The sequence below is a fragment of the Ailuropoda melanoleuca genome, chromosome 9 (assembly GCF_002007445.2).
Source record: "Ailuropoda melanoleuca isolate Jingjing chromosome 9, ASM200744v2, whole genome shotgun sequence".
Taxonomy (NCBI): domain Eukaryota; kingdom Metazoa; phylum Chordata; class Mammalia; order Carnivora; family Ursidae; genus Ailuropoda; species Ailuropoda melanoleuca.
The window spans coordinates 34,276,122-34,290,545 of NC_048226.1; the positions used below are offsets into that span (position 1 = coordinate 34,276,122).

Genomic DNA, 14,424 nt, shown 5'->3' on the forward strand with positions numbered 1-14,424 from the left:
ATTGCTGGATCATATTTTAGTTTTAGTTTTAATAAATTGGTGTGCCCACTGTGGAAAACAGTATGGAAGTTCCTCAAAACATTAAAAATGGCCAGCCTTATATTTTGACATTGTGAATTGTCGTGCTTTCATCTTATGTCTTCATTTCTTCATAAACATTCTATTGGGAAACTGGGAGAGTTTATGACATGGTTGTGAACCAGATACCACTTCAAATTGAGTAGCATTGTACTTTAAGGAACACTTCTCTCCTTTTCCCATCTCCCTTCCTCTGTTTCATCTGCATATCAGGCCCAATTGCAAGATTCCTTCCTCCTTGAGCCTTGAAAGAACTTTTTTATTATCCTCATTCTGGAAACCAAGTATCTATTTGCGTGTGAAAACAATTTTTTCAAATCACTACAAAATTTTTAAATATTTGGGGTGCCTGGGTGGCTCAGTTGGTTAAGCATCTGCCTTCGGTTCAGGTCATGATCCTAGTGTCCTGGATTCAAGCCCCACATCAAGCTCCCTGTTCAATGGAGAGCTTGCTTCTCGCCCTTCTTCTCCCTCTGCCCCTTCTCCCCAACTCGGGCATATTCTCTATCTCAAATAAATAAATAAAATCTTTTAAAAATTTTTCAATACTTAAAATTCCAGTTCACTCATTTGGTAAAGGAACGATTATTATCATCATTTTGAGGGATGAGAGGTATTTTTTAAACTACTGACTGAATCTGTTGTGGTTTTTTCCAAGTGGTTTGCATCCTAATTGAATATAAACCACCTCTAAATCTTTGTAGTGGGTGTAAATAAATAAACTAATAACTAAGGTTATTTTACCCAGTCTCCTTAATCTACTTGGAAATCACTCTAATGCCTGAATACTCTCTATGTGGTGCTTTAGTTAATGTCATATTTTTAAAAAATATATTTTGAACACTAATGTCATCTTCCAGTTCTGTAATTTATTTTTTCCAATAAACTCTAAAGAGTCGTCAATAGATTTTTACATATTTTAACATATTCTTACAGTCATACCCATGTGTTATAAAATAGATAACCAAAAATGCATGGATCCATCTTTAACCATTTTGTAATTAAATATATTTTTCACATACTTTTAAATTATTAAGATGGCATCGGTATCTATTGGTATTTAATTCACACCCAACATCCTTTGTAACTTAAATTAAATCCTTATTGGAGACATTTATTCAAACTGTAACTGTTTTCTCTAATGAACTACCAATTCATTTTCCCACACAGCATGTTCTAATTTGTGCTTCTGGTGGTTTCTAGAAACATATGGGGACCAACTGTGGTTATGTTTTGGGATCTTCTGTACAAAAACATGATAATTGCTTTTGTTTTGCTGATTACTCTCTGAGACAGTTTCAAACCTCTTCAACTTTTTCTTTATCTGTGAAGCCTTTAATTGCAAATCCCCTTCTGTTTTATCAGATGAATTTCACATGATAAGCATATTGGATGAGCTGGTTAATCTGTCCAGAGGTTCTATGATCTTTAGAAAAGATCAACCCCTTGCATATAATTTACAAATTGTTCCCAGATATCAGACATCATCAGCCTTGTTACTTTCATCGCGCCATAAACACAAAAGCAGAAGAGACATAAAAGGTAAGAGGCCTTCTGCGACATAAAAGAGAAAGCAAGATTGGCAGATCCTTTGCTTATGTTTTTTTTTGGGGGGGGGAGGGCAGGCAGTGGCAAAAGATACAATAATACAAGCATCTTCCTGATTGATTAAAGTAGTGAAGTGCATTCTTTGGTTCATAAATAATGCTCTATTACTTTTCTTCAAAGACAAGTAAACCTTGACAGAGTGACCTTTTCCAGGGCAGGAGTTGTTTCGGTGCCATAAATTATACTGTAAAACGGGTGGAAATGCTACTGAGAAGTGTGTGACAAAATAAGATTAAAGATTACTATACACAAAAGATTGTTGTTTTATTAATGGATTCCTGTCAATGGGATGAAAAATCCTCGGCTTTCTACTGGACGCGGAGATCATGTCAAGCCGAAAAATTAGGAGGGCATTTTCTAAAAGGTAACTAAATGTGTCAAAATAACAATTGACTGATTAGTTTGTCGCTCTGGCATTATATTTACTCTTAAAGCAAATTTAGTAATTGTCCACTAAGCTGTACCGTCCACAGGCATTTGCTTGCAAAGGGAAGGATGGTGCGGTGGGCTGGCTTCAGTGCAGGCTGTGCCTTTGCGGGAAGGTTCCGGAGAGATGCTTTGCAGAACAGAAGCTCTGGCTACGGTTTCTCCGCCAGGACGCTGTGGCTCGCCAAGAGGGGAAAGCGTATGGTAATTCTCAACCCAGTCATTTATCTGCTTGAACACTCAATCTGACAGAGCCCTCCATGTCACTTTGAAGAAAAAAAGAATCACCTAGTGACTTACACTCTAAATGGCTCTGAATTTTTTTACAGCACACTTGTTTCCAATTTTATCAATTAGTAAAAAAACAACTTGAAATTACAGACACTAAAACAAGCCCATTTAAAATACAATGAAGGATTTAAGTCAGCTTGAATTACATGAGATCATGAGAGTTCAGGGATTTTTTTTTTTTTTGTAAGCATCAACATCCTGTACAAATACCGTGTATGATTCCTTTTAATTTTATTACTGCAGTTTTGCTGTGATGATTATCCCTGCCCAATTTCTCCTTAAAATCAAATAGATCATCTTAAATGAATAAATAAATAAACAAACAAAACTAATCAAAAGATAGAGAAACTGGTGGCAAAAAGAAATGAGAAGAAGGGAAAGGAAACAAAGGATCAGATATTTTGAATGATTAATTTCAATAGCAAAATTCATTCAAGTCTTAGGGCCCTTTATTGTGTGGCACTAGCAGACATCCGATCCAGCAAAATAGAAACAGAAACAAAATCATTCTATTGAATTTAATTAAACTTTACAAAACTTTCCTTGGAATTTGATCTAGCATGGTTCACTTAAATCATAACTACCCTTGTTAGATAGAGCATAAGCTCAGCATGGCATGTTGCTATAAATCACTCCTTGTCACAAAGAAGAATAGATACACCGGCTCCTCACTGCTTTGTTATTCTTTATAACTAGACACAGGGTATCAGTGTTACCTTCATTATAGGAACAGAAACCTGGGCCTTAATCCACACAAGCCATTTTCAAGATAGGTGTCAGAAAGCCAAATGACGAAACAGTGAGATTAGTGTTACAATAAGCATCCATCTACTTCTCAGACAAACATAAAATTGTAGCTAGTGCATGTGGAGCTTACGTGATGTGTTGGGTAGATATTTTGCCCATGTTTTCAATGGGCAAAGCAGAAGCCTTTTCCTATTCTTACATAGCACTTATCCAAGAAGCCCTGTTTACTTAACTTATGAACTATTCGAGGACAGATCCAACTGTTGAAATTTTACTTTGGTCTTAGCACAAATCAAAGAATAAATTAAATCATACTAGTTTTAATAATACCCCACATTTTCCTTTATGCAAAAAAAAAGTGTTTTAACTAAGTAAGTCCTTTTCATTTACATTCTCTATATTCTCCTTGAGTGTACAGAAAGGCTACCCTCTTCTTTGGCCAATAAGAAGAGCTCAGGCAACACAGAAGTGAATGGCATATGTGAACCATCTTCAGAACCCAACACTGTCTTAGAAAATATCTACAATCTAAAAGCCAGAACAACAGCAGTGATTGCAAAGATGATCATGAAGACTTGGGAGTCCCTCATCTTGGAACCTAAAGACAAGTTGGAGGGGGAAAAAAAAGTTGTTTTAACAGTTGGTCAAATGACCTACCCTTTCATTTTTACTATCAAAAAGAAAGAAAAAAAAAACATCTCTCTCATAATCTCTTCTCCAACAGAATGTGGAAAAGCTATATGATTCTTAAGTATGCACTATATATGATTCCTAAGTAAGCACTTGCTGGGTGCTTTGTGTGAACCAACCAGCGAGTCCCAGAACCTCCCTGATTTCTCTGGGCCACAAGAATTACTCCCTGAAGGAGCCTGATGTTTCTGATACCTGGGTAGCTAATCCCTCCTGCCACTCGAGACTTTTGCATCGGTAGAGAATTCTTCCCTCTTCCAAATTCTCAGCTTTTCAGTTCTAAAGGTGGCAAGATTAGGAGCAAGGTTTCTCATCTCACAAAGAGGGTATCAATTTAAAGTACAAAAATTATGTTGTCAGCATAATTCCATAGGGATATCGATTCATGGGTATCTAACTCTTAGTATTTGCAATTGTGAGGCTGAATTCATTGGAGTTTCATAAAATAACATCCTAAGAGCACTACTGCAGAATGCTTCAGCTTTCTCTTGGAAGATACAAGTTACACAGAAACAATTTATATCTGCTTAAACATTTATACATATCTATATGTTTATACTCAGAACTACCTCAATTTTTGTCTTAGGGGAAATCTAAAACACTGCTGCTATAAATACTGAACACATCTAAGGTAAATTCAGCTCAAGAATGGCCCCTTAATCATAATGTTCCCCAATATTCTGGGAACAACTAGGGAACCAACACAGCCAGATTTTTTTTCACTTCTTGATAAAGAGTGCATTTCCTCTAACAGAGAAACTCAAAACAGAGATGCCATATCTCTTTTCCAAGTTACTGTTACTGAACTCATTTCTAATACACACTTCTGGTTTGACCATATATCACACTATTAATCACTTATCAATCTATGGTAGTAACCATGGTAAAACCAAGACGTAGCCAAAAAGTAGCAACATAGCCCTAACACCTGAGTGTCTCAAACACTGGGAGAAGATGTCAGCCTTATGCCATAACATTCAGAAAACAAAACCAAGTTCCAGACGAAGTGAAAAAAAAGCAACATGTGTTAACAATCTTAACTATAATAGAAGACAATATAGCAAAAGAGTTTTACTTAGGGGTAATAAAATATCTTTCTGAAAAGGACATGCATTTCAGTAGTCATAGAGAATTATATTGGCAAATTTGACACATTAAAATTTTACATTTTATAAAACTAAAAACACTATGAAGAAAGTTAAAATAGGGGCACCTGGGAGGCTCAGTCAGTTAAGCCTCTTGGTTTCAGCTCAGGTCATGATCTCAAAGTCCTGGGATAGAGACCTGTATCGGGCTCTGCACTCAGCTGGGGTCCCTCTGCCTCCCCCCTGCCCCTCCCCACTCTCTCTCTCTCTCAAATAAAATCGTTTTTAAAAAGAGAGTTAAAATCTCAGCTTCAGACTATAAGAATACCTTCTTAATGTACATAACATAAAAAGCAATATTCTTCATATTAAGCTAATAACCCAAGAGAAAAAATAGTTAAAAGTTTGAATGTCCAAGTCACAGAATAAAAGAGCAAATACGAAAATATTGATCAACTTATTAGTCAGTAGGAAAATGTAAATTAAAGGAGACACTTCCACCCACCAAATTTGTAGATAAATAGAATATTAACTAATATTTGCTTCAGCTTACGAAGGCATTTGGCAAAGGCAGTTACAATTGATGAGAGGGAATACTGGCCTAGGCACTGGATGAGTGGTGAAAATATCCACCAAGCCCCGCAAAGCCACAAAGTGGGCAGGCCAGGAAACCCAACTCAGAAAAGCTCAGTGAATAGTCAAAGTCATGTAAATCTTTTTTTTTTAAAGAATTTATTTATTTATTTATTTATTTGACAGAGAGAGAGAGCATGCGTGCACACAAGCAGGGGGTAGGGGCAGGCAGAGGGAGAAGCAGACTCCCCGCTGAGCAGCAAGCCTGATTCAGGGCTCCAACCCAGGACCCTGGGATCATGACCTGAGCCGAAGGCAGACGCTTAACCTACTGAGCCACCCAGGTGCCCCTCATGTGAATCTTATATGGGACAGCCTGGAACCATACTTAGCTTTTTGACTTCTGTCTTTCCAGAACTCTAAGCTTCTTAGAATTTCCAGACCGCTAACCTCCTTCTTAGAATTTAATTAGCACTTCAGCATTTTTTTCTTCTTTACTTGCACTTGTTGTTATACATTGGGAATCTTTTTTTTTTCTTTTTGGACAGTACTGTCATTTTGTGTTGCTTCTATTTCTAAAAATAGTGTGATGCTAAATATTAGTTCTTCATCTAGAAATAAAGGATTTAGACTAAATGTTCTTTTTAGGACCACTTACATCTCTAAAATGCTGACTTTATCATTTTATGGATATTTTTCAAAGCACTTGCTATATGTGTGTGTGTGTGTCTGTGTGTCTATGTACATCTGTGTACGTGTGTCTTTCCCTATTCTCTCTTTCTTGCTCAAGCACTAATGAGCATCCTAATTCCAACTTGGGAAACCAAAATTTAGGGATGCCGCTTCTAAGAGTTTTCATTATATTTTATTCTTCTTACATTTTATATTCATAAAATCTTCATCTCTAGGATTCACTACTGAAATACATTGGTGGAAATCCATTTCACTATTATATGATACTATAATTTCATTATATAACATTCAGTGTACATTATACATTAAAAAACTAAAGAACCTGCTACTTTAAAGAATTACTAAGCCAAGGATGATGTGTTCATCTTTACAATAAGATGCAAGTATTCTATAAGAAATCTTCATTTGGAAATATTTTCATGAAGTCATATTTAAAAGCAACTGATGTTAACTATTGCAATTTAGAACATTACACTAGGAGATTTTATGCTGGATTATGAATTGGGTAATTTCTAATTATTTTTAAAGTTTGGCCATTTGAAGTTTATAATAAGCAAATTAAGCAAGTGTAGATTGACAAATTGGGTAACGTCAATAGTTACTCTCTTTCCTATGCAAATGGCCTCATAATCATATCGTTGCCAGTTCAAAATGAAACTGTCCTTGCTGGCATATTCCATGATTATGCAATAAGCATTAGTATTTTCTTATGCTGTTCATATGTTTCTGCAATTAATACTAGCTTACTAATTATGCAAAAAATGACAAGGTAGGGCGCCTGGGTAGCGCAGTTGTTAAGCGTCTGTCTTTGGCTCAGGGCGTGGTACCGGCGTTCTGGGATCGAGTCCCACAACAGGCTCCTCCGCTAGGAGCCTGCTTTTTCCTCTCCCACTCCCCTGCTGTGTTCCCTCTCTCGCTGGCTGTCTCTCTGTCACATAAATAAATAAAATCTTTAAAAAAAATGACAAGGTAAGTAGCCACGGTCCCTAAACATATACATTCCATTTCTTAAAGGATCAGGAGCAGCTTTGCCGAGTTGAACATGGTGTTGATTAAGCATAATCCCTCTGAAAGGCCACAGAAATGTGATGCAAGCTTCTAGGGTTTTCAAACTTCTGGAATTCCTGTACATTAAACACGAAGAACCACCTTGGTCCCAGCATGATAAGGTCAACCTGGTACTTGAAGGATTCATGTGAATTGCTTCTGTTTATTCAACTAGTTGCATAGCTATAGCTTACTTTCAAGTATAAATTTCATGGTACCAATTAGTGTCAATCTTAGGCTGCCAAGGGTCCATCTGCTAAGCAAAGTCTGAATGCAAAATTATTTCTTACGGTGTCCCGTGATAACTGCTGTACAGTAGGACTTTCTTCCAGTTCTCAAACTCCTGCTTGGATTTTTCTTCTTCACTTTGAGAATCTCCTCTCCTTTTGTTATTGCTGACCCTCTCCAGTTTGCAGTGAATAATAGAAGCATATTTGGCTCTCAGAACTCAAATAGGAATAATAAAGATACACTTCTTTAAATAGGTTTCAATGTTTGATCGATGGCACGTACGCTTACTGGCTGATAAACACTTTCAGGATTTGATCACTAAATAGGCATGGTTATAAAATACCTACTGTAGTGGGCTAAGTCATGTCCCCCAAAGATGTCCACATCATAATACACACCACTTTGTGAGTATGTTGCCTTACATGGTGAAGGAAAATTTGCCACTATGATTAAGAATCCTGAGATCAGAGATTATCCTGGATTACCCAGTGGACCCAATGTAATCACAAAGGTCTTTACAAGAGGGAGGAGGGAGGGTCAGAGGCAGAGAAGGAAATGTGATGATGGAAACAGAAATTTGAAGATGTTATGCTGTTGGATTTGAAATGGAGAAACGGGGCCATGAGACAAAGAGTGCAGGCAGTTTCTAGAAGCTGAAAAGCTAGGAAACAGGTTCTGCCCTAAAGCCTCCAGAAGGATCCAGCCCTGCCCATACCTTGACTTTAGTCCAGTGAGACTTAGTCTCTGCTTCTGACCTCTAGGATTTTAAAATAAATTTGCGTTAAGCCACTAAGTTGGTGGCAATTTGTTAAAACAATGAGAAACTCCTACATTTACTGAATAGTTGTTGGCTTTCCAACCAGTGAGTTGCCTCTAGCTAAAGAGTTAAACTTTGGGTTTTTGGTTGTTTTGCATAGTTTTTATTTATAAGAGACATTCTAATATATTTCCAGATCAAGTGACTATCTCTTTAAAAGGTGCAGTTTGATTGACCTTCAAAAAACTCATAAAGCCACCCAGCAAGGAGTGTAAGGCAGAAATGGACCCTCTTTCAAGACTATTGTCTGACTTTAACAAGAAGAGGAACAAAGGCTCCATCCAGCATCGTGTGGTATGGCTGGGCCTAAAAGTGTGAAAATGGTTTTCTTTTCCACAGAAAGGCTCCTGCCACATTTGTAAATACGTTCTGGATTATCTAGGTATTTACTAAAAGCTCACAAATCACCTCTCTGGGAGAATGCTATAAAGCAAACAGCAAAAAGCCTCTGAAGTTAAGTTTTAATAGTATACAGAAACAAAATAATCAGCTGAGTATTCAACACATGGTATAATGACAAATACATAGTATTTAAATATATCTGTGGGATTCATTAATACATCAGCACATTAACACCAATAAGGTTTCCAGTTACTTTTTATTTTTTCTTACTACTTTGTTCTTCTTGTTAGAAACTCTTATTGTCTCTCAGATATCCCTAAAACCAGACTCTAAAGGTTCCTCCAGCCCCTGAGATAATGTGATCACAGTTGCTCATCCCCAGGAGGTCATAATCTACTAGGAACACAGACAAATCCATTTTTAAGTGTACAAAGAAATCACCAATGAACAAGAATGTTTAAAGTTAGAGAAATGTAGATTTAAAGCAATGAGAACCATTTTTCTGAGAACCACCAACTGGGCCCTTGAGAAGCACATCCTACAAGGGAAGTCATGGAGGCTTTTAGCAAAGGCTGTACTAAGCAGGGCACTTGGAAAGGCAGGAAAGGGTGTTTGTTACTGGCACAAACAGAATGAACAGAGACACAGTGAGCCCAGTAAGCTCAAGGAAGTAAAAGGTTAGTTCTAGCATAGCTCAAATGGGACGTGAGAATCCTAAGACCCAAAATGGGAGTTATAGCAGAAGTCAAATCCAGAAGGGCTTGGTAGGACATGCCATGGAGCATAGGTTTTATCCTATTTCACCAGAAAGGGTGAATTTTTAGAAGAGAAATCAAATGAATGTATTTGAAATAAACAGGTTACATTGCTGGCAATGTGGAAAATAGATCAGAGGGAAGAAAACAATTATAAGTGTGGGTGCTAATAGAAGGTGGAGTATTCCACACTGTTTACACAGAGTTTTATTCAGGGCAACTTACTAGCAGAGTGGTGGGGGGTGGTGGGAGAAGATTGATGATCCAGGCACTGCACAGTTATTCTCTGACAAGTTCAGACCCTTGATCCCCAGCTTTTACAGAGCAAGGGGCTTCGCGGTGAGGTCAAAGGCTAGTTATGGAAAGTGGCGCCATTTGTGGACCAGAGGGTCTCTACTAGTTAGCTGAAATGGGACCTGCTGTGTGCACCTTTAGGGAGAGGCAGAGCAAGCCTTCTCGCATTTGGTCACGACATACTTTAACCTCCACAGGATGAACATGTAGCATGAACAAGACGGATGGCCAAAGATGGAGTTGGTGTTGCCAGAGCTCTGATGGGTGCTTAGGAAAAGACCGTTGCTATAGTCAAGATGAAGTAAGATGGGACTAATATCTGCCCTAGGACCTCATCAGTTCCACTCAGAGCATTAAAGGATGAGGTGGAATTAATATAATAGATAGGCAAAATATACAGGACTAGGTTATTGATTACTTATGAAGATTAAGAGGAAAAAAGAAATTAGAAATGACCTCCAGAATTCCTAGATGAACACCTGGAAGGATTGTATTATCCACAAAGTAATGAAGTGGAAAGGCGTATTTGGAATGGGGGGTGTTATTTCTGCTTTGGACTTGTCGCCAGTGCAGTGGTTGCAGGACAATTACAGGCGTCCAGGGCACTGTGGGGCATGGGAATCTAGGATGCAATTGAAAAACCTTGAGGAGAAATAGACTTAAGACACATCAGCCTATATACAGGTCACATTTAAAGTGTGGAACTAAATGAAATCACCCAGAGAAGAGCACACAGGGCCATTTTAAAGAGTAAATTTGAAATAGCTACTGTGGGAAATTAAAAATGGGATGTTTAGCAATTACTAAAAAGATTATTCCATTGGCAAGGGTCTGTTCTTCACCCAACTTGCATGTTTCTTGTTAAAAAATAAGCCATCTTCCTAGATGATACTAAATAAACTTGGTTGATTCAACTACTGATTAATTCACTAGGTGGAAATCTATTTAGACTATCCACTAATTGTGGTGAGTTTCACACCTTTTAATTTATTGATTTGGCTACAGTGTTTCCTGGTTATTAAGACTTTATTCCATCGATTGTATTTTTAACCCTGTAAAATCATTTTCGTATCCAGAGTTTCTCTAATTTTCCCATATTTGTCTTGTCCTCTGCACTTCTTAATGTGACCTTCTATTGAAGTAAGGTGCTAAGATTTATATAAATATATATACATAATATACATCATAGAATTTTACACATTTTGTTAATAAAATATAGATTTTTATTTCTCAGTGTCCTTTTTGTATAAACCTTCTCCCACACTTAGTGATAGAGGTCTGGGGCCATAGACTCTAGTATGTTTAGTGATTATAAAGGTTTGCTTAAATAAAGTCCCACATTTTGGTCCCAATCAGTATATGTATTTGTTCCTAAGGAAGAGGAAACACTCTGATTATATTTGAAAGATAATATATTATGCTTAATATTTCCCCTTTAATTTTACCTTTGATTATGTTGTCTTTGATTTGTTTTACAATTGGAACAACTGGGTTAATTAAGGTAACTTAAATAAACCCTAGAAAGAATGGAATCTAAACAAGTTAGTGGGTATATCACCTGATTCTAACTAGTAAAATGTCTCTTTAATAATTCTGTAGCAAAACATGTTTCTATGCACAAGGAAATTGTACTTTCCATGGAAAGGGAGATTTTCATTCATTTTTGTTGATGTCATCTAGTGGCCACATGGCCTAATTTCCAAGTTGCTTTAGCTAACTTTGTTATGCTAAATAGCTGGAGTAATTATAAATTAAATAATCAGGAGACTGCCTGTGCTCACAGAAAGCCCACTTTCTGAATTCCATTGGGAAGGTCTAAATTTATGAACTGGAAATCAGAAAATGTAGCTTCTATGTACCACTCTTTAAAGTTTAACATTGAGAAGTCTATGAAAAGACCACGATTTTAAAAAGACAAAGGAAGTCAAAGGATAGTTCTATACTCATTCCTGATTCTAGAGGGAACCTTCTTGAAAATTTTCAAAGCCTATTTTTCATTACCTTGAAGAGTCAAGTCATTCTTAGAGCTCTAAGGAATAACAACACCATGCAATAAGTGCCCTCCTTAATAGCACTGGGTGTTATATGCAAATTATGAATCATGGAACACTACATCAAAAACGAAGGATATACTGTATGGTGACTAACATACATAATAAAAAATTATTATTAAAAAAAAGAAATAACAACACCACTACCAACAACAACAACCAAAACTAAATGCATTGTCTAGTTTCTGACATGAAACTATGAGCTATTTATGAAATTTATTTAAGGAGATAATTTGGTGTTTATACATTTTCCTCTAACTTATAATTGTAAATACTTAATATTTGTCATAAAAAAGATGATCCAACATGATTCACAGGCCTTTCCTCTCTAAGGAACTGCAAGAATGGGACAGTGAAAACTCTAGCAATGAGGGAAAGTAGATGGTAAGGCAAGCAGTCATGAGCAATAACAAGGAATTACCATTATTACTACATGCTACTATATGCCTATGACACATGTCTGCTTGTTATATATTCACTGATTCAATAAAAGTTTATGAAGCATCTATTCAGAATTCTACCCAAGATGTGAGCTAGAGATGCAAACAGATTAATATGATGCACTAGGTGCAATAACAGCAGTATATTTAACATGAGAAATAATAACTATTTCTCCTGAAGACTTGAGTAAAGCACGTGAGAAAAGGTGATATTTGGGTAGATCTTGATGAATGAGTGACTTCATCTTGCATTTCCTCTGTGCTTCAGGCAGAGGGTGAAGAGGCATCAGTCTAGATCCAAAGGTCTAAATCTAACTCTGATTCAGAAAAACTCAAGAAGTTGTTAGAAACTTCAATTCCAAGCACTTTCCTAGAAAGTTCTGATTCAGTAGATCTAGGGTGAGATCCAAGAATCTTTTTTTTTTCAAAGCTCCCAGGTGATATTATGTGACGTTTATGTGCTGCTGGTATAACGACGTGAGTGGGACGTTGAAGTGGCTGAAAAAAAAAATGCTGTAAAGATGTGTTGGGCCTGGTTTGTTAAGATCTTTCTCTACAAGATAACCTAAAGCAGGTTTTCTCAACATTTAATGTGAAGATGAATTACCAGGGGATGCCAGTAAAGGCAAATTCTGGCTCAACAGATGAGACCTGAGACTGCATTTCTAACAAGTTCCCACTTGATACCAATGCTGCCGGTCTCTGTATCTATCATACTTTCTGATCTAATCTGATTGATTGACAAGCAAAAAGGCACAAATAAAAATTAAGAATTTAAGGGTGAAAAGTAGAGGGAACTTTCCTCTGATTTCCAAGCTGATTGGTTGGTGCTAGTGAATGTTGAGAACTTTTTGTATTGTCTCTTTTGGGGATAACTTAGGAGGAAAACAAACTGCTTTTATTAATTCCACAAATTAAATGTCTAAACGGAGAAGTAATATAGTGCAGTGGTAAAAAACAAAAACAAAAACAAAACAAAAAAACGCATAGATTTTGAAGCCAGACTGGCCAAGTTCATATTCTACCTCTGTATTTCACCAGGTATGATAGTGTAGGCCAAAAAAGTGTAACCTCTTTGCACATTTCTTTATCTATAAAGTGGAGCTAAGAAGAGTACTTACCTCTCTGGAGTAAGAGTGAATTATTGAGTTAACATATGGAAAACACATAGAACAGGGCCCAGCATGAGTCAAGTGACATAGCAGCATCCACCACTCTCTTTAGTATTTTTGTTTCCACGGATATCAATATTAGGTCATATTCAAAAGTGAAAACAGGGGCACCTGGGTGGCTCAGTTAATAAGCACCTGCCTTCAGCTCAGGTCATGATTCCAGGGTCCTGGGATGGAGCCCCACATTGGGCTCCTTGCTTAGCAGGGAACCTATTTGTCCCTCTCCTTATGCTCTTCCTCATGCTCCCTCTCTCTCTCTCTCTAATAAATCAATAAATAAAATNTCCTTGCTTAGCAGGGAACCTATTTGTCCCTCTCCTTATGCTCTTCCTCATGCTCCCTCTCTCTCTCTCTCTCTCTCTAATAAATCAATAAATAAAATCTCTTTAAAAAAATAAAAATGAATAAAAATTTTAAAAAGTGAAAACAGATTTTTTCAACTTGCTGTTTTTTTCATAACCCTTCCAGCTTTCTGGCAAACCCGGCTTCCACCCTTGTTCCTTTCCCTGGCAGTATGATGAACATGCCTTCCCTTTATTCTTCATCTATCTATACAGAGCCACCATATTTTTAAAAAATATACCTATACAAGTTTACTTTTCCTCCTCCCATTTTCAGATTACCTTGTCATTTGTAAATCAGTGCAACTCTGCCACTTTCAATATTTGGTCAGAACTGCTCTTATCAAGATCAACAGGCATTTCCTCTAAGGCGAATCTTTTTTTTTTTTTTACATTGTTAATCATATCATTCTCAAAATTCTACAGCCATTTAAAAGTTCTAGATATGAGAATTTCTAATGCAAATTATAATCCTAAATGCTATTAAAATTCTGAACAGAGCCTCTGTCATCTGGGGTTCCATGGGTAACCTAATTTCGGGAGCAAGTACCCAGAATGGCAAAGAGAAGGTAGATAGGTATTTCAGATATATCAGACGGTATTAACAATGTGCACTTGTAGGATGGATCAGATGACTATAAAATAAAGTAAGGAAATTAGTTTGAGAGAAGATGAAAGGCTCTTGAGATTGAGAAATTCGGAGATAAGACTGACAGTACCACGAAGCGTGGCAACTCCACACT

At 36.9% G+C, this 14,424-nt stretch overlaps 1 long non-coding RNA gene across 2 annotated transcripts in view; it reads right to left on the reverse strand.

Moving 5' to 3' along the window:
• Nucleotides 1-949: 949 nt before the first annotated feature.
• Nucleotides 950-14,424, reverse strand: part of LOC117803746 — a 96,549-nt gene continuing 83,074 nt past the window's right edge. The window contains exon 4 of one of the 2 annotated variants that reach the window (XR_004627791.1): nt 950-2,292. This is a non-coding gene — a long non-coding RNA (uncharacterized LOC117803746). Of the gene's footprint in view, nt 3,749-14,424 lie in introns of both variants that reach the window. The other variant, XR_004627789.1, reaches the window with a different exon arrangement.